Here is a 19,886-nt window from a genome sequence, read left to right as displayed (position 1 = left end):
TTGAAATACTAAAAATATTTTTATTTTAATACAATTTTTTTTTAGAATAGCACAGTAGTGAAATTTAGGACATAAGAAAGTAAGTTTCCACCAAATATCGTGAAAGAAATATTTTTTTTTGTACAAGATAAAAATGAAAAAAATCAAAAATTTTGTTAGGCGAATTTTTCACATGAATATTGAGGTTAAATGAAAAAAATTATACATACATATATATCACCTAAAATGCAAAATAACCTAACATCACTTTTCATAAGTTTACAGGGAAAGCAAAAACGATATAATAGAAACCACTCATATTTAAACAAAATATGACTTTTGGTTATAAAATGGTTATACTAACTGGTTATATATTAGTTATAGATTGGTTATATATCGGTTATATCTGAGAGCGAAAGCTGCAAAAATTACATATATGTATGTGATGTAATATAGTGAATCGTAAGCAAAAAAAAATTTATTTCGATTTTTTGATAGTACGTTGTTTTGCATTTTAGGTATATATGTATATATATTTTCATTACCTATAACTTTGCTATATAACTCTTTTCTAGAGGACTCGTAGTTTCGCTGAAAATTGAGATAAGCCCATCCTAACTCTTAAAAATTCACCATGCCCTTCCTTTCTTTTCACAACGCCCGTCTTTCAGATCTCCTGTAAATTATTTTTCTCTCAATGTTTGTTATATTATCTTTCGTTGCCGATGGGTTTCAATCTACCATGAATTTCTTTGCTTTTTTCAAAAACTATCTACCCTTTTCTAAATTATTCGGGAAAAATCTCTTGAACTATGTGAATTATTTAAAGTATACTTCATACTACTATAACTACCATATCTGCTCTGAATCACGCTTATAGTGAAATAATCTGGTAGGCCAATAAGTCAGGCATAGACCAATTTTGGTCCTTTGCTATACCAGTTTGAGTTCAGTTTAGTGAAATAAAAATTACCAATTTTCACAATTACAGCTATATATTTGAAACCAAATCAATTAACCCAATGCTTATTCCATAAATATTATACATATCCATTGTAATATATAATAAATGCAATAACTACAATGAATTCTTATTGGAAATACCTTTTAAATAACCACAAGAATATAAAACTGGTTAAACTAACGGTTATAAGATGAGAATAGATTACATATACATATATAATTCATTGGTACCACTAAATGTATAGTGCTGCATTTTAAAAACTACTTGCATACCGCTCTACTCGCCTCCAACAAATATGTTACTCATACGCCACGGTACACAATGCTATAGCATGAAAACATAAGCGAATATGTACACACAACAAAAATTATGAAAAACACAAAATCGAACAACATAAAAATAAGCAAAAATTCAAAAATATTTCAAAGTTTCACTAACAATATACTAACGGTTCTGAAAACGAATTATAATTATTGAATAGTTTGAAAGAGTCGGTATAAACCAAAAGTAGTAAAAAAAAAGTTGAATATTTTTATACCCTGAACAGGGTGTACTAAATTTGCCATTAAGAAAAAGTCGAAGATACTATAAAAATATGCATAAATGATCAGCATGATGAGCTGAGTCGCTTAAGTCATGTTCTTCTATCATCCCCATCATCCGTTTGGCCGTATATACGCGAACTAGTCCATCAGTTTTTGAGAAATCGATCTGAAACTTTGCATACATCCTTTTCTGCAAAATAAGCTGCTCATTTGTCGGAATCGTCAAAATCAGAGCACTATTGCATATAGCTTTCATACAAACTGAAGAATCGGAATCAAGGCTTTGTATTGAAAACTGTTTAATTTGACGAGATATCTTCACGAAATTTAGCATGTAGTGTTATCTGAGTCAAATAAGTAATATTTCAAGAAACTGTACAGATCGGATCCATATAGCCTCGTGATGTCATACAAAATGAACTATCGACATCAAAGCTTTGTATGGAAAACCTTTTTATTTGAAAAGATATCTTAACGAAATTTGGTATTTGGTATGGTGTAAAGCCATGCGAAAATATCCGAAGAAACTGTTGAGATCGGACCAATAATATATATAGCTGTCATACAAACGGATCCTTCAAATTGAAGTTCTTGTGTAGAAATGAAAGATTCTCATCCGTTTCTCTCCTCTCTGTAAAACGGAGGAGGTACGTCTGTATAGATCAGCTCAGTAGTATAAGCCTAAGTACAAAATTTTATACAAAATTGTATTGGAGTTCTCTATAATCATTTTATGTCTACTTTCCACACACTTACAAAGTTGGCGAAATTGAAATTTGAAAATTGGCATAAATTTCGAATATTTTCATCATAATATGCGCCGCTTTACGGTACATTTCTCACATGCGTGCTTATTAAAATGAACTGCGAAACTGTTGATGATGACAATAATAATCGCAACCCCATCACCGGCACCGCACTTCATCAGCAGCAGCTCGCATGAGCACCGATTCCGCAATTTGTCCATACAAAATGCAGCAGCTGGACAATAAACGACAAACTGACGAGCGCGTTAACACTGTTAACCATCTGCTCTTGTCTGATTTTCTGATTGTCTGCGTGAAAGGACATCCCGGACATGCGACCCCAGCGCCACGGCGCGCCTACCGTGTGAGCAATGATGACACCGTTGAAATGCCAGCTAATATGTGGTGCGGCCGCCGCCTGGTTGACCGGCGATATCCGCGCATATTATTGTGAGGCAGTTAAACTTTTTCGCAATTTTTCATCCTTTTGCTATTGTTTTTTGCAATTTTTTGTTTTCAGATGCTTTTTTATGTCTATTTTTACTTTCTGTGGTAGAAAGCTGACTCCTTACCATCTGCGGCTTTTGTTCAGCACTTTTTTAATGAAAACACAGCAACAACGCTGGCCTGACCAATAAAATTAGCAGCAAATGCTGCCACATGAGAACACACACACACATTAGGACTCTTAAAATTATTCGAATAAACTGAAAACCGATTATTGGAATATCCGGTTTGTAACCAGTATATTAACCGATAATATTATTCGAATAGTCGATTTTGTTACGATGTTGTGCTATTATTCGTATGGACGCTCTGCAGCGAGTGTTTGAGAAAATAAAAACTGCTTGAAATCCAAGCAGCCCTTGAGTTTTGCTGCAAAGTTTCTAGAATCTTATATACAGATGAAGAAAACTTTTTTAAAAATTGAACGCTTACTATTCTAATAGCTGACAACAAACTATTCGAATAGTCGAGAGCGAATGGTTAATCGAATAATCGACGACTACAATCCGAATACTGCAAACCGAATATTATTAATCGAATAATGCCCTAACCGGTAAATCCGGTAAGCTCTACCCGGTTAATCCAGCTAGTCCGGTTAATCCGGTTAGTCGATTATTTGAACACCAAGAGCTCTAACACACACTCAAATGCAATGTAATTCAAATGCCACACAACAAAAGCAAAACTTATAAAAAAAAATTTCAAAAAATTAAAAAATAAAAATAAAAAAATAAAACAAAATGTAAAAAAATGTAAAAAAAATAAAAAATAAAACTGAAAATTTGCTTGAAAAAAAAATTAAACAAAAAGTTGAGTTGTTGGCCATAATGCGTGCTGCCACACCGGTCGCGAACGCGGTCAGCAGCTGCACTAACACAGACACGCACATATATTCCTAGAAAAAATAGAGAGCGCTGAAACCGCCACTCGATCTCAAATGGCAAGGTGGAGCCCCCAACAGCGATCATTTAATATTGTGCTGCAAACTTTATAGTAAATGATTGAATAAGGGAAGAGTGAGTTGAGTGTGTGTTTGGTAAATTAACAGTTGCGGCAAACAAATGGTTTACCGACAAAAAAAATCACCGTTATGTTTATGTTAGTATATAAGCAAGCATATGTATGTATATGAGCATGTTAATAAGTTCAGAAGTAAATAACTGTCAACTCTTTATAGCGACAAATATTGCGTAAACAGAGGCGAGAGAGAGGCTCATTTGAGTATTTTGAATGGAATTATTTTTTTTTAGTATTGTATTTCATTATTCTTCATTTTAGTATTGCGTATAGAATTACTATGATTTTCAGTCACTCACAATACAGACATATTCATAATCATTTCTTAACGCTACATTAAATTAGAGTATACAGGGTGAGCCAAAAATTAATTTATTTTTCAACTGAAAGTTATTCGTGCAATCTTAGTGATTGGAATTTGATGCTTTACGAGTTTACTTCCTTGGCTCGTCCAGTAAAGCCTAAGTTGGCTTCTTAGAATACAAAAAATATCGACGCAATGAAAATTCTAACCTTGAAAGATTTTCATCGAAAAATCGATGTGGCTCATTTCTGACTAAATGGCTTCGTCAACAAATAAAATTCGCGTTATTGGTCTGGCGGCAATCCACACGAAAAATGACAACCCTGTTAACAAATAGACATTTCATAAGCTTCAGTTCTTCTTCTTTACTGGTGTAGACACCGCTTACGCGCTTGTAGCCGAGTTAACAATAGCGAGCCAGTCGTTTCTTCCTTTCATTACGTGGCGCCAATGGGAGATTCCAAGCGAAGCCAGGTTCTTCTCTTGGTCTTTCAAACGGAGTGAAGGTCTTTCTTTTCCTCTGCTTCCCCCGGCGGGTACTGCGTCTAATACTTTCAGAGCTGGAGTGTTTTCGTCCATTCCGCCGACAGAACCAAGCGTAGCCGCTGTCTTTTAATTCGCTGAACTATGTCAATATCGTCGTCATATCTCATACAGCTCATCATAAGCCTCAGTACACACTTGAGAATACTTTACGGGCGACTTCATTCACAAAAGACTTTATAAATTTTTTGATTGTAACTATTTTTCCCAGACTACAGATTTAAATACAAAGCAATGGCTTTAGCCAAATTCAGCAACTCATTGCCTAGACAAACCAGTGTCTCCAGATAATAGTAAGACTTTTTAATTAAAATTTCTCGCGAACACCCATTCGTGGAAATATTTTTTTAGGTTGGTTTGACTGTCAGAGACATCTGTGCCAAATTTTACATCAATCAATCATTAGTGTTTAGTATTCTCTTGTCTTTTTGAAGTACATAAATCGCATTCGGCGATTTTTACGATGAGTGAAATTATTCAACAAAGGTATTCCATTAAATTTTGTACGCGGAATCAAATTTCTGGTACCGAAACATTCAGAATGTTGGAAAAGGCTTTCAGTGATATGTAATTGTTTACCGTGAGCGAGTGTTTTTGATTGGTACAAATTATTCAAAGAGACTCGGGAATGTCCAGGACGGCCATCAACATCAACTGATGACCAACACGTCAATTAAACACAGGAATTTGTGCTTAAGAATCGATGGTTACCAGTTAGAGATCGTAATGGCATCGTTAGAATAGCGGAAGGATCACTGAAAATCACTTTAAAAGATCATTTGGACCTAAGAAAAGTGAAAACAATATTGGTTCCAAAATCACCCAATATTTTCAAAAAACAACGACACGTTAACGTCTGTTAAAAACTATTTTCCGACTACCAGGATGTCATGACACGTATTATTACTGGCGATGAGTCTTGGATCTAAGCTTCCAACCCAGAAACAGATGATCAATCAGCCGAATATCGTGGCAAAGGTGAGCAAAAGCCGAAAAAACAACGTCAAAACAGGTCGAAAATCAAGGCTATGTTGACAGTTTTCTTAGGTTATCGAGGTGTGGTGCATTCCGAATTCCTTCCGACCAGCAAACTGTCAACAAGGAATACCATTTGAGTATTATACGTCACTTGCGCTAATATTTTAGTAAAAAAAGGCCGGCACTGTGGCGACAACTATTGATTTTTGCACTATAAAAATGTTCCATCGCATACTGCATTGATTCTTCGGGAGTTTTTCGCAAAAGATTCAACCAATATCGCAACCACCGTATTCGCCTGATTTAGCTCCGTTCGACTTCTGACTCAAACTCAAACGACTGCTGCAGAGAAACCGTTTTCAGTAAATTGAAGACGTTAAACGTGAATCGCAAAGCGCATTGAAGACTATTCCGGAAATTTACTTTAACAACTATTTCGAGGATTGGAAAAAACCTTGGCACAAGTGTATTGGGGCCAAAGGAGTCTACTTTGGGGAGAACGACTTAGATTTTGAGAATAAATTAAGAAAATTAAGGAACAAAGTCTTACTATTTTTTACTCATAGTAATATACTCCTCGCAAATATGTTCCAGAATAGTGCTAAAATTGTTTAACTTCTGATTCACTCTGTATATGCATTCAGTACAATAGTTTTTACAATTTCAGTTCAACATTCCAAGAACATCATATCCTTATAAAAGCAAACCTAATTGTATCTTGTATGTATGTATATTTTTAAAATATTTACTGCGGTTTGACTGGTCACCCTGTATGCATTAAGTGTTATAACCAATACTGCTGGCAAATAATAATCGCTTCTAAACTATGCTTTACTATTTGTATAAGTCCATAATTCAAATATATTTTACATTTCAGAAGCATTTATTAAATAAAACTCTCTATATTTACCTAATCCAGCACTTGAATAGAAAATATGCAAATAGTTAAACCGAAAGTATTTATTTGTGCGTGGTAATTACTTAAGTATGTTTATAAAGCACTCATGAAATATTCACAAACATATAAACCGTCAAATCAAAACCCAAACTAAATAAATATACATATATTCAAATAGTATTCATACAATATATAAAATGTTTGAAAATACTTCTGCAAACGATTGAATATATTTTACCATAAACGTGCTTTTTTAGAAATGTGAGTCATTTGGTTGGAAGTAAGCAAAGAAAACAACGGTTTGGTGTAGTTTACGGGTCGGTGGAATCATCGGATCATATTTCTTAAAAAATTATACCGATGAGAACGTAACCGTTAATGGCACCTGTTATCGCGCCATGATAACCGACTAATTGATGGCTGAAATTGAAGCTCGTGATCTCAGCGACATTTGGTTTCAACAAGACGGTGCCACTTCCCACACATCGCATCAATCAATGGATTTATTGAGAAAACATCACGCTTGTTATTCGCCAGTTACCAATCGAAATGCTCGAACGAGTCATCGAAAATTGGAATCAAAGGATAGGTCACGTGAGAAGTGGCCGCGGGCAACGTTTGAAAAAGATAGTCTCCAAAAAAAAATCCGAAAGAATGTTCTTTCGATTGATAATAAACATTCCCCATTAAATTTGAAGTTTCTGTGTTTTTTCTTTAAAATAATTTGGAACCTCGAAATGGATTACACTTTAATACCATTGGTCTGGTTCAAAATAAATAAAGAGCGGACGGCAAGCGGTCATACCTTTATACTTATTCCTTAATCAAGTGTAGTCTTAATCGGGAACTAGTTTCTTAAATTATTTGGTAAGCGAACAAGACTCAAAATAGCGAGCAGGCAAGTGGCGAATCGAAGACGCGATACTGTTATTAGCTGTTCTGTAAAGAAACATCAGAATAATACAAGAGTGTTTTGCTTAATTGGATGCAAATAGTCTATATTAACAAAAAAAAATATGTTTGATATTTTTTAACAAAATACTACTTTTGAACTGTTTGAATTGATTTTCTTCATAAAACTCTCTCATCGATATTTTGATATTTATAATTAAATGATATTTGATATTTCAATTAAATTAATTAAAATATGAAATAAAAAGTTATGTACAATAATGTAAGATAAAAATAGGGATTTTGATTCTTCGATTCATAAAATATATTCAATCTAGTGAACTGGCGACGTTTGATGAGAACTCGTATCAAACAAAAGAAGAGCTTGCTTCAGCATTGAAAGTCACCCACCAAGCCATTACAAAACGACTACGTGCGCTGGGAATGATACAGGAAGGTTGTCTTATGACCACAATACCAAGAGAGGCATGAAAAAGTGATTTTGCGGTTTGACAACTTTCGGCCTTACGCTGGCAAACCCGTTAAAACCTACCTGGAAGCGCTTAAATTTGAAGTCCCACCGCAAGCACCGCAAAATTTCTCAGATATTGTACCGTCCGATATTATTATTTGTTCGGTTCGACGGCAGACTGTCTGGCCCCAAAACAGTTCCACCCACAAGACGCCATCGAAAAAAGCTTGTTTCTTGAATAGCACCACAAGATGAACAGAAAAATATTACCGTAATGGGGCATTCAAATAATTCATTTGTAACCATTTCCTTACAATAAAATAGCATTTTCATTAAAAAAAAACAGCAATCACTTAGTGCTGCGCTTGATAATAAATAAAAATATTTCTTAAAGAGGAATCAAAAATGTTAAATTAAAACATTCTTAGAAGAAAAATAATTCAATGTCAACTTTTAATTTATTTTTGTCTTTGAAATTCCTAAAATAACGGATAGTAATTCCACAAAGTTCTTGTGTTCTGCAAATAGTACAAAAACGCTCTCTTTAAGGGGTTACATGGGTTTAGGGGTTCCAAAAATCGATTTTTCATTTTCTTATCAAATTCTACAACAATTCTCGAATAAATAAATCTAAATTTTCTAGTTTCAAGTTGATCCGAGTAATAGTTTCGGAGATACCGCCTTAAGAACTTGTGCGCGCGAGGATACATAGGCTAAGTGCGCCGTCTTTAAACACGTTTTTCTCGAACTGTGTCTTGAAGTCTGTTGGCAAGATTTCTCGAGTACTACTCAACCGATCTTCATGAAATTTGAAACAGGTCTTTGAGATACAATTCTTAAAACCTTGAATGAAGGATTTTTTTCGATTACAACTATTTGAAAAATAAAATATCGCGAAATTTTCACTGAAATTTTCATTTCTTTGTAAAAATTTCTTTCAAAAATACAATTTTCAGTTTTTTCTTTCCTTCGTCCGAGGTCTAAGTTAAAGTTTTAACTAAAATACATATTTTTCACTTTAGATGCTCCTATAAGGAGTTATCCAGCCAACGCGGGCGCATCTTTTTTCCGAGGGGTCACCGGAAATGGCGTCGCAATGGCCGAGTTTGAAATATTTTTTTCCAAAAATTTCAGAATTTTTTTGTTAATAGTGTATGTTTGTAACCACAAAAATTCTAATAAAATTTTTCATTTTTGTTTTATTCAGAAAAAAAAAATTGAAAAAAACTGTTTTTTACCCAAGAAAACCTATGTAACCCCATAAAATGTTATAATCGCCAAAGGTATTTAGACAAGCATATTATTTTTCAGAAACGTCAATCGAATGAGACACGATTCACAATTAAAAACCTGTTCAATTTTATGTTAAGCGTCATACCAGAAGCCATTATTGTTCTTGGCTCTTATCCCTGCCTAACTGAAAGGCCTTTTCTACTCTCACTAGATAGTTGTTTTGATTCCATCAGTGACTTTCAAGATAATTACTCACTTCTTACAATACTTGTGGCCGGATTAGGGATTTTTGAATCTTTGCAACACAATTTTTTTCAATAACAATTTTCATATTTTTGTCTACCTTTTCTAGGCTCTGAGTCCGTATACTTTTTTCTTTAGAAATAAATAATATTTCATGTATTCACCAATACTTATTAAACATCTCCAACTGCAATTACATTCCTTTCATAAAAATCTTCTACACGGAACTCAGACTTTAACACGACACTTTGCGGAAAAATCAAAACTGACAGCTGTCACTTGACAGACCGTACACCGCACACGCGAAACTTCACGAAAAAACGCACTTGAAGTCTTTGACGACCGACCACACACCGGCGATAAAGCGGCTGAAGCGCGTCAGCAAGACACACACGAGCGGATGAGCGAGTTGCGCAATTATCCTGGCGATCAAATCAAGCGACACGACGATATTAAACTATTTTTTGCGGTAACCATGAACGCGACCGCGGCTATCAGCGGCCAAAGTAACGGCAACACCACGACTATGTGTGCGATTGTAAGTGTGTAATATGTGGCACAACAACAACAGCAACACGTGCACGCGCATCAATGTCTAAAACGGATGTCAACCAGCAATGATGACAGCGCCGGCCACGGCAACGGTGATGACACTAAGCGCTTAGATACGACGACAACGGTCGACGTGGGCGACGCAGCAGGCGCTGGTGTTGGGGACGTGCGGCTGGCTGGCAAATTGTTGCGGATTGCGAAATCTACAAGCGCGTCCGTAAGAAACACACCCGTAACTATTGGACTGCTCCGGCTACGCGCGCTGGCACCACCATACAGACCGACCACTATCAGCATTTGTGGCGACGGCGATGGCGATGGCAACAACAAATTGCCAACGGAGTGGCAATTTCGGTAGTCAGAGCAATGGCAGCAACACCAACAACAACAACAGTGGTCTCACCAACACCGCAGAGCAGTCATCATCATCGTCAACGACACCGCCACGACGTCGGAGTGGCAATAAGGCCAACAGCAGGTTGCCGCAGTGACGCATTTGGTGCGCAGCGGCGAGCGGCAGCGTGGAGCGGGCAGCGGAAATGGTGGGAGGCGGCAGTCAGCAGGCGCGCAATGCACAAATACAATGTGATGCAACACGGCAATTACAACAACAAAACCAACGCGACGCTTCGGTACGACAAGCCAGCCAAGTGTTTGCTTCTCCTTCTTCTTCATCGCGCGCCGTGTTTCTTGAGTTGTTGCTGTACTTTTATTATTTTTCTTGGCTTTGCGAGCTCACCGCGAGAACCAGTAGCAGCGGTTTCTCTTGTGGTGTGACCCGATACCGCACGCCGAAACCCAACAATGGGCCACAATTGCACCGCACACCGTTAACGGCTGACGCGCAGCCGACTTTGGCTGCCGCTGCAGCAACAACAAGCAAGAGACGAATATTTATTTCGAAAAAAGCAAAACAAGAAATCGAAAAGACTCAACTCAAAACCGCCGCCACCATAGCAATGCAAATCGGCGCAAGGCGTAGCAAAAAAAGTTTAAAACAAAATCTCAAACCCACGTCGCCATTTCTCCTGAGCCTCCTGCTTGGGCGCTCCAATTTTCCACATCTCAAAGCTCGTTTTGAGCATTTTCGCCTTCCATTGCTAGCATCTTGAGACGCAGCAACGAAAAACTCAATTCTGAAAAAAAATCCCTTCGCCAAAATGTCCTTGGTAGGGGTGGCGTCCCCCCATTTGGGCTTTCCATGCCCACAAAGAAAGCATAACAGCAGTGATATTTTATTTCTTCCAAGCGCCAAAGGAAATTGTGCTCACAAGCAGCATACCCCCTCAACATCCACTGATGGCAGGGGAGTCTAGCGCTCAGCATCCGCATTGTGGGCAGGTTGGGGGCTGCGGATATCAAAAAATACGCGCACATTTCACTCAGCTCAGACCTGCAGTCGTTCGTCTGGCGCTCCGGCGTTCCAAAATTGAGGGTGTATTTTTTCGTTACTTCATTTTTTCTTTTCTTTCCTTACTTCTAAGTACCAGTTATGTCAATATTTCTTCTCTCTTTCTTGGCTAAGCGTCGTTACTGCGGCGGGGAGTCGTGGACACTCGCGCGCTGCCGCCAACGTCTTATGTATTGCATTATGTATGTGTGGGTATGTGTGCGCTGACAAGAGAGCCAGCTTTGAAATAACTCGGGTCGTTGTGGTAGTAAGCAAAGAAAAGTATTTTAAGGCAAATAGAATAGCTGTCATTTTGGTCATATGATTAAAAGGCATGTGGTTATCAATGGGAGAAGTATTCGACAAGTAAATTAAAATTTTTCGAAATGACACTAAAATGAAAGTTCACCATTCCTGAAAATGTCACTAAGGTTAGTGATAAACAGGTTCACCGTTGGTAATCAAAACTTACTTAGTCTTTTGAAAAGCTTGAAAAACATCTTCCAAAAGTCATCCTTTCTTTCAGCTTCATTGTTTTTAAAACATTTCAACGCCATTTTAAGGGCAGTCGCGGCTCAAGACTGACTCTATAGATCCTAATTATAAATTCCAGGCGAGACAGATTATCAAACTTGTAAATTTCATTAGTACTTTCGTCTCCATAGACAAGTTCGAATATTTCTCGACAAAACTTTTCATATAATCGATTATTTGTTCGAAGATGAAACAAGGAACTGGGCTACAAAGCCTACAGCTTCATATTGGTTGAGTTGTGGGTTGCGTTTCACGCTTTAACTGTCATCATTTAATAGCTATGAGGTGTTTCATCCAGTCAGTAAAGAAGAAGAAAAGGTGTTTCATCTATTTAGCAAAAGTTTATAAGCCAAGTTTTCCAGGAATCAGCTTTACAATTGAGAAAATTTGCAAATTACTTCATTTCTGGATGGAATTTGAGGACCTAAATTCTATCCTTCGCTTTTCGAAGCTTTTTGCGACCACATTTTGATAAGGTCTTACCTCTGTGGCATCATTTTTGAAGCAATCGGGTTCTGGAAATCCAGCACTGAAGCCGTTTGAGCGCTTTTGGTTAATCACATCATAGTGCAATAGGCTCTTGCGCTAGTTCCAAGCGACTCAACGTAAAAAAACACTTATCGACTGAATTTTCATCTGCGAAACGCTGCTGACGCTGATGTTTAGAACCCATACAACATTGACGAAAACGGTCGTAGTCGAATTGCAATGAGACGGCGAAAACGATGATCAAGCCAGGACTGACAGTAAAAAATTTGCCGAATCAACGAAACGCTGCCTAACCGGACGCGGATGGTTACGGCTGATGAAAAGTAGGTTCCTTGCGACAATGTCGAGCGAAAATGGTCGTGCTCGAATCGCGGTGAGCTAGCGATAACAGTGACCAAACCGGAACTGTAAGCCAAGGAGATTTCGTGGGTTTCACAAGAAATCGTCTACTTGATTCCCTACGGCTAAACTTTTAATTCGGGCATGTTCTAATAATAATTGGACCATGTGGAGGAAGCATTCGCCAGGAGCGACCAGCTTTGGCTAATAGGAAAAGAATTTAATTCCATCGGGACAACGCCAGACCACATACATCGATATGGACTCACTAGAATCTCTAGGAACTTGATTAGAAGGGTCCTATGCATCCACTTTACAGTCATAAAACTGCTAAGGTAGTAATTATTTTTAGATTTGTAGAATCTCCATCCATTGGCTCGACATATTCCAACTATTGGAGTATTTGACTTTTGATCCACTAAGCTTTTTCTACAACTCTTGCTATCGATCTCCGTCGTGGTTTAAGCCCAGAAGTTGCAAGCTTTTCAAACAGATTTCTCTCAAACAACTTTCCTTCAATGGTTGTTATGCTTGTCCTTCACACTGTTATAACAAGCATTAGAAGAACAACAACAACAACGACGAAATCCACGGACTGCAATTATGTTACCAACTCAGGTCCTAGCGTTTTGATCCATGCAATGAATACAGAAAAAGATGATAATCCAAAAATTCGATCGTCCAATTCAAACCCAGATACTCATACCTACATTCCGGAACATCTATGTAAATGGACTCGCGAAGTAATAGTTAATCCAATGATTCTATGGAGAATCTTTATAGATAGTCAGATTTAGCGAATTAAAGTTCCGAATTCCGGCTTTCGATACTTCCCCCTACTAAAAAAAAGATATGTGGGACCTCTTCTTCTTTAACCATGTATAGAAGTTCATGTCAGTGTGGAAAGCTCTCTGAGCGCCATTCACTTGGGAGTGGCCAGAAACTATTCTTTTACATATGGCTCAAGCAGCTCACGACTTCCGGTCTTAGACCAAGTATCCTCTGGGTAGCCAAAGAACATCCGTTTGAAGGCGAGCTGAAGTGAGAAGGCGAACCATCCCTCCCCAGAGTTGTGCGCTGGCTTTGGGACAAACGCTCCTAGTGAAAAAAACAACAACCTATATGGACCTCAGCTCTTGATGCTTTCATTAAATTTTAGAGATCCATATGGAATTGAAAATCTACTATAATATAATATTTACAAATGTAATGTACACATATGTACATATGTATGTACTTTTAGGCTTCCTGCAGCACATTATCTCTGCTAGTATACTCCCTTGTATCTCTTTATAAGCAAAAAAGTACCAAAACATTCGTGAGTTCACCGCACCACACCGCCAGTTCCTCCCCGCACTCAGCAACCACATGAAATCTTTCATTGCAAATTATTGGGTGCCGATATATTGCCTGTGTGGCATTCTTCGTATAACTTTGTGTATTTACAAATTCTGTTATGCGCGGCCGGAAGTGCGAGTGAGTGCGAGAGCTAATGTGCGAGCGCAACAGCATCAAGTTGGGAGTAGCATAGTGCCTCAATGTGCTTGTGGCTTCCATTTGTGGCTAAAGACAACCCATTTACTTTTTTGTCGGCTAACCTCGATATCACCAACTGTGGCGTCTTCCTTTTTTCCTTCATTGCTTGCTCATTTCTACACACGCTCACTGCTGCTAGGTATATAAGACATTCGGTGAACCTATAAAAATCAAGTTGATGGCTTTTCACTGTGGTTGTTGTCCGCCGCAGTGCTCCAGCTCCTCCTGCACATGGATTTTTGGGCTGACACAGCCACACGCCGCTGAAACCACATGTGTGTGTCTAGTTAGCCACAGCCTCGGTCTCGATAGCGTTGTGAGCACCGCTAAGTGGGTGTTGCTCACGACACACGTGAAACTGCCAGCTACCAAAGTTGGACGCAGCTTTTAATTTCTTAAAACATTTTTTTTTTGTTCCGCAAGATGTCTCAAGCAACAGGGCGGAGTCTTTGCGTTCATTCCTACTCACACTCGCATTCCCACATTTGCAGCCAAAAGCTGAACAAAACCAAAAAACAAAGTCAGCGTCCTCCCTCTCCTTCTCAATTAACTCTTTCCTGGGCACATTGCATTTTTCACTTGTGGTTTTACAAATCATCCGCCAAAAGGGTGTGTGCAAACGCCTTCCCTCTCACTCACTCACTCACTCGCTGACTCTGAGCGCTACGCATTCGCTGTGCAACATCCACAGTCGCATTGTCTCGCCGCTCACCATGTGTGGTTGTGGTTGAATTATAAAACCGCAAGAATTATTATTCACTGCGGTCAATAAGTGTATAAACTTGCCGACCAATGAGGTTGTCTTGCGAAAAAATGTCGCACGTTGGCATTCGGAGTGCAGGGTTGAACTGATTGTGGCATTTGAGAAGATAAGAAATGAAAATGGCGTACCTTCTTACTGCCGCCGTGCCAGGAGGAAGTTATTTATAAAGGGTCTGATAGTAAATTATTGCGAAAATATTACATGGGTTTATTTGTGAAATTATATAGAATTAAATATATGTATTGTGATAGTGGATGGGAGGGACTATTCCTTTCGGGCCCGGAGCTCTAAATTTGTTTGCAAATTTTATGCTGTGTGCTTGAAATTAGCCGGCAAATAAAGGGATCTTCACAAATTTCTAATCTGAAGTTTTCAAAGAACTATTGAGAACACTCCACTATTAGGGCTTCTCTATAAGTAACTTACAATTAGTAAGCTAGAGTAGTCAAAATAAACTAAGAGTGACGCAAGGGTTCATTTAGCAATTAAAAATGTTCAAAATTTCCCCAAAACCAATTTAAAAATGATTTGCAATATTTAGTTTTGAGTACTAAGCGTAAGAGCTGAAGGCTAATTACTTTATTTAGGGGTACCAAAGTCTCTCTAAATGACCCTGATGAACTACAATCGTAAACTTAATCAACAAAATATTATCAAAATTCAGTGAAATGTTTAAAATATAATTACATCGAAGATATCAGACTATTATGAGTCCCTTATTAGATCTTTCAGTTCACATAATATATTCAATAGAAGTTTATTTTTATTCGAAGGTTGATTGTTTAGAAAGTCTACTCATTATAAAATGTACTTGACTTCAAAAAATTTACTTTATTTTAAATTTAATTAAATTAATTTAGTTAAATTTAATTTAATCCTTAATTTAATTAAATTTATTTTAATTTAATTTAATTTAATCCTGAATTTAATTTTTTAAATTGAATTTAATCCATAATTTAATTTTTTAGATTTAATTTATTTTATTTTATAAATAAATTTAATCATCTTTAATTTAATTTACTACAATGTAACGTAATGTAATTTAATTTAATTTATTTTATTTTATTTTTTTTATTTTATTTTTTTATTTTATTTTATTTTATTTTATTTTATTTTATTTTATTTTAATTTAATTTAATTTTATTTTATTTTATTTTATTTTATTTTATTTTATTTTATTTTATTTTAGTTTTATTTTATTTTATTTTATTTTATTTTATTTTAATTTATTTTATTTTCCGTTAATTTCATTTTGTTTCTATTTTATTTTATTTTATTTTCCTTTAATTTCATTTTATTTTAATAATTTTTTCCACGAAAAATATTACAACTTTCCATCACCACCCTGTATTTACAAATTACACAGCCTTTCCACAGCAACTCATTGCGGCTACACACGAATGGTCTCCCACTGACAACGTTTCGTGGTCCACCGAAAATATGCTAAAGGTACATAACAACAGCGGCGGCATAGTCCTGCCAACTCGCGCCGCACTTACTCTTCATATTATTTACTTAATTTCAGTATGAAAGAATGTGCTAAATCCTTCATCCTAGTATATTTCCGGTGGTATATACCTTCAGCACATAACTAAGTGTATATATTTCAGCTAAAACATTGATACTCTACCCTATTTCATGTACTTATACATCGAACTATATATTTCACTCAATTTTCATACATATATTTTTTATGTATATACTTATATGTATGTTATATAAGTGTTTCCACCTACTCTCTCTAAACAGGCACCCAACTACGAGTATATACTTGTATGTACATTTAAACAGCACCCGAACGCTTCCAATGAACTTTCTCGTGCACCTTACACTCTCCCTCGGTTGCCAAGTCAAATGTTGCTAAGCATCTTCTCGGCATTTTTATTATTTATTTCACTTTTCCTTTTTTTCCATTATGTCCGTCAACGTTCTGCTCACTGGAAGCTGCTTTTATCACGTCTTTTTAGGCGATTTTCTTGTGTTCTTAAAAGTCTCACTCATTGTCTTCATCAAATTTCGTTACCGTCGGCATGTCATCGCGCTTCTCGGTTTAATGTGTGTGTAAGGCGAGCAAATTGTTCTTGTTATAAGATTCTGTGGTTACACCGACGGCAAAAACAATATTCGTTAATAATATTTAAATGGGTTTCAAATGGGCCAAAATGATTGTGAGATGGTAGAATTTAGACCACACTTGAGAACACAGATCTAGTTAACCGCTAAAGATCGCGTAACTTCTTTTGCTTGCTTTTTAGCTTACGCAAGTTCACAAGTTCTTACATTATCCTAGCGAGCAGTGCCGAACATAGAAAGCAAAAGTAACTGCAATGTGGTTACCATTTCTTTGAATTTAATGTGAAGCTTTGGAGGGTGGGCGGCATGCCAATCTGCTTCGAAATGTTCAATGGAAATTATGGCGTCATTATTTAGGTTACAAACTGATCTAAGTAATTTGTTTGAATACAGCCGAAGATCCACAAATTATTTGAAAGTTATTCCATCGAAGTTAGGTCACTCTTATGATACAACTTTTCACTCGCCTCCAAGAGCCTTAACCTTAGGAGTGGATCTGAGGAATAGAGATATATGATAAAACTTTTCACACTCCTCCATGAATCTTAAAAGTGGATCTGAAGAATATGGAGATGTATGTCAGTAATTAGTTCTCGGGTTTATCATAAGTAAACTTAAAGTCGAATTTTATTTACGAAATTTTCACTGAATAAGTTTGGACACGTTCTTAAGTAGGTCAGAATTCCGGAATATTACGCTGAAGACTACTTACCTCCAAGCTTACTACTGAGCTGAAATACCAAAGTTTGGAAAAGAGTGTAGAAAGTGTAAATTGTCAACGAATGTGAAAAGGTCTCTCTCAAAGAATTGTTTATTTTTACATACATATATAGTCAACCTTTTAAAGCTTCAAGGGCTATTTATACGAGTATGAAAAAGACACTCTGATAGGAAACTTTAGCAAGGCCACAACCTTGATCATACATTTAACGACCTCGCTTTCAAAAGTAGTTTAAGATTGTTTGAGCTCATTGCAAGGCCGAAGAATTATTGGAACTAATCTGGTCTCTTGTAAAAAGAGTTCCGGAACTCTGCCCTCGATGCTGTGCAGAAGGTGCTTTGGTGGAGTCCACTCAGAAATTTCTTTTTGACTATCACAAGCTTGGGAGACCGAGGTAGAAAAACTTTAATACCCATTTCTTCACTTCTTCATGGCTCCACTATATTATAAGTATTAACATTAATAGTATTGGTGGATCTGTGGCGAGCTGAAAACTTTTGTGTGATATAGATCAAGACTATTCGCTTTAGCAATAGCCTATGCAGAAGACCTACCACATTCTCCTAACTTCATTTAACACACGAATCCTTAGCAAACCTGGGACGATCTCCATTTTACCGTCCAACTCAAGATCTTTAATATTACTGCCTCAGCTTGATTTCGAACTTACCCCACAAAATGCCGTTCGTTTTAATAATGATTAAAAATTCTTCGACATACAAAGTGCTAACAAATCTTCACATTCGTAGCCAATTAAAATATAACCCAAAAACACGCATTCTAAAGTGGCAAGCACTGAGAGGCCGAAAGTGTGTCTCGCGGCAATACTGTTGGTTCCGCTTACATCACACCCACAAACAGCGCAAATTAAGCTAAAGAACAAAAGGAAAACAACTGTGACAATATACCCAAGGCGAAAGCTCAAGCACCTTGCATACTATACTTACAAACGGATATATACTTACCTAGAAGTGGTACCCTGTAGAAAAAATGTTGATCCAATTTCTCTCTCCTCATGTGCTGCCAGCTAAACTTTAGAGGAATTATTGCAATGATTATTTGGATCTAGATTCTTAAATGTTTATTCCAAATACCTTTCTTTTATAAAATGCCGTTATAGAGTCGAGTTTTTCGAAGTTCGAACTGAATAAGCCTTGACATATGTATTTTTAGGCAGGTTAAAATTTCGGACCAATCTGCTAAGAAGTACTCACCTACAGCCTCCACTATTATCGGAAAGAGAGAAGGTCGCCGTTTGCCGTTAGTCCATCAAAAAGAGAGATGGTCGCTGTTGCCGTTATAACCTTCCTCCTATAAGTCCAAAATGAAGTCTGCTGATAGTATTCACAGCTTATTCAGATGAGACTTACCTAAAAGTCTCTAATTTCCTACAGAGCGCTCGCATCATGCAGGAGAGTACTTAAAAATATTTTACCAAGGAAAGCCCTGCAAAACAAAAACAAACATACATAAATGCGCCAGTTTCAATGGCTCTTGCAGTTTTGTTTCTTCTTCTTTCTGCAAGTATCTACAATTCTTGTATTTCTTCTTGTTTACATATTGCATAGTTAATACTCTTGTATTGTTGCTATTGTTATTGGTGTTGTTGATTTTTTCTCTCTCTCCCTGTTCGTTTCTGTTGTAGTTGTTAATTTTAATTGTTGCGGACTTCCATTCTGACACATTTGTCAACCTCAGCAACAATGACAGAAGGGTAACCTCCGAGTCGCGCACGGGGATATTTACACGGTAAACACTTGACGGCAAAAACACACGAAGCGGTTCAAATATACATACATACATATGTGAATACGAAATGTCAAATGAATGAAAGGCTTAGCAGTGCCGAATGTCGGTAAGCTAAGGCAGAGTGAGGAGGATTGGAGAGTGGTCCTTTTTTAGCGAGTTGGATGTAGGTGATGTCCACATGCTCAAATACCAACATGCCAACATAGAGATGTATATGTATGTATGTGTATGTTTCGTCGGTCTGCAAGTACTGGAAATGCCGCCGGAAGATTTCGAAACCCTTTTACAACTAATGTCCTTAGGGCATCGCTTTGTCTCGTATATGTCCACAAAGCAATGTATTCCTCATAATGTATGATTGCAAGTGTATTGATGCATACCCACCTTGGTTCAGAAGCCCTTTATGCCGACACAAATTCA

At 37.0% G+C, this 19,886-nt stretch overlaps 1 protein-coding gene across 3 annotated transcripts in view; it reads right to left on the bottom strand.

The window, feature by feature from the left end:
• The window catches only part of LOC126758283 (uncharacterized), a 90,534-nt gene extending 80,064 nt beyond the window's left edge, over positions 1-10,470 (bottom strand). The window contains exon 1 of one of the 3 annotated variants that reach the window (XM_050472498.1): positions 9,485-10,470. The gene's annotated coding sequence lies outside the window, so the exon portion shown is untranslated. The other 2 variants (XM_050472500.1, XM_050472499.1) reach the window with 2 other exon arrangements.
• Between the last annotated feature and the right edge of the window lie 9,416 nt (positions 10,471-19,886).

This window comes from Bactrocera neohumeralis, chromosome 5 (genome assembly GCF_024586455.1).
Source record: "Bactrocera neohumeralis isolate Rockhampton chromosome 5, APGP_CSIRO_Bneo_wtdbg2-racon-allhic-juicebox.fasta_v2, whole genome shotgun sequence".
In the NCBI taxonomy this organism is placed as follows: domain Eukaryota; kingdom Metazoa; phylum Arthropoda; class Insecta; order Diptera; family Tephritidae; genus Bactrocera; species Bactrocera neohumeralis.
Note: the sequence above shows the minus strand (reverse complement) of the source record. Positions and strands in the feature narration are given on the sequence as shown.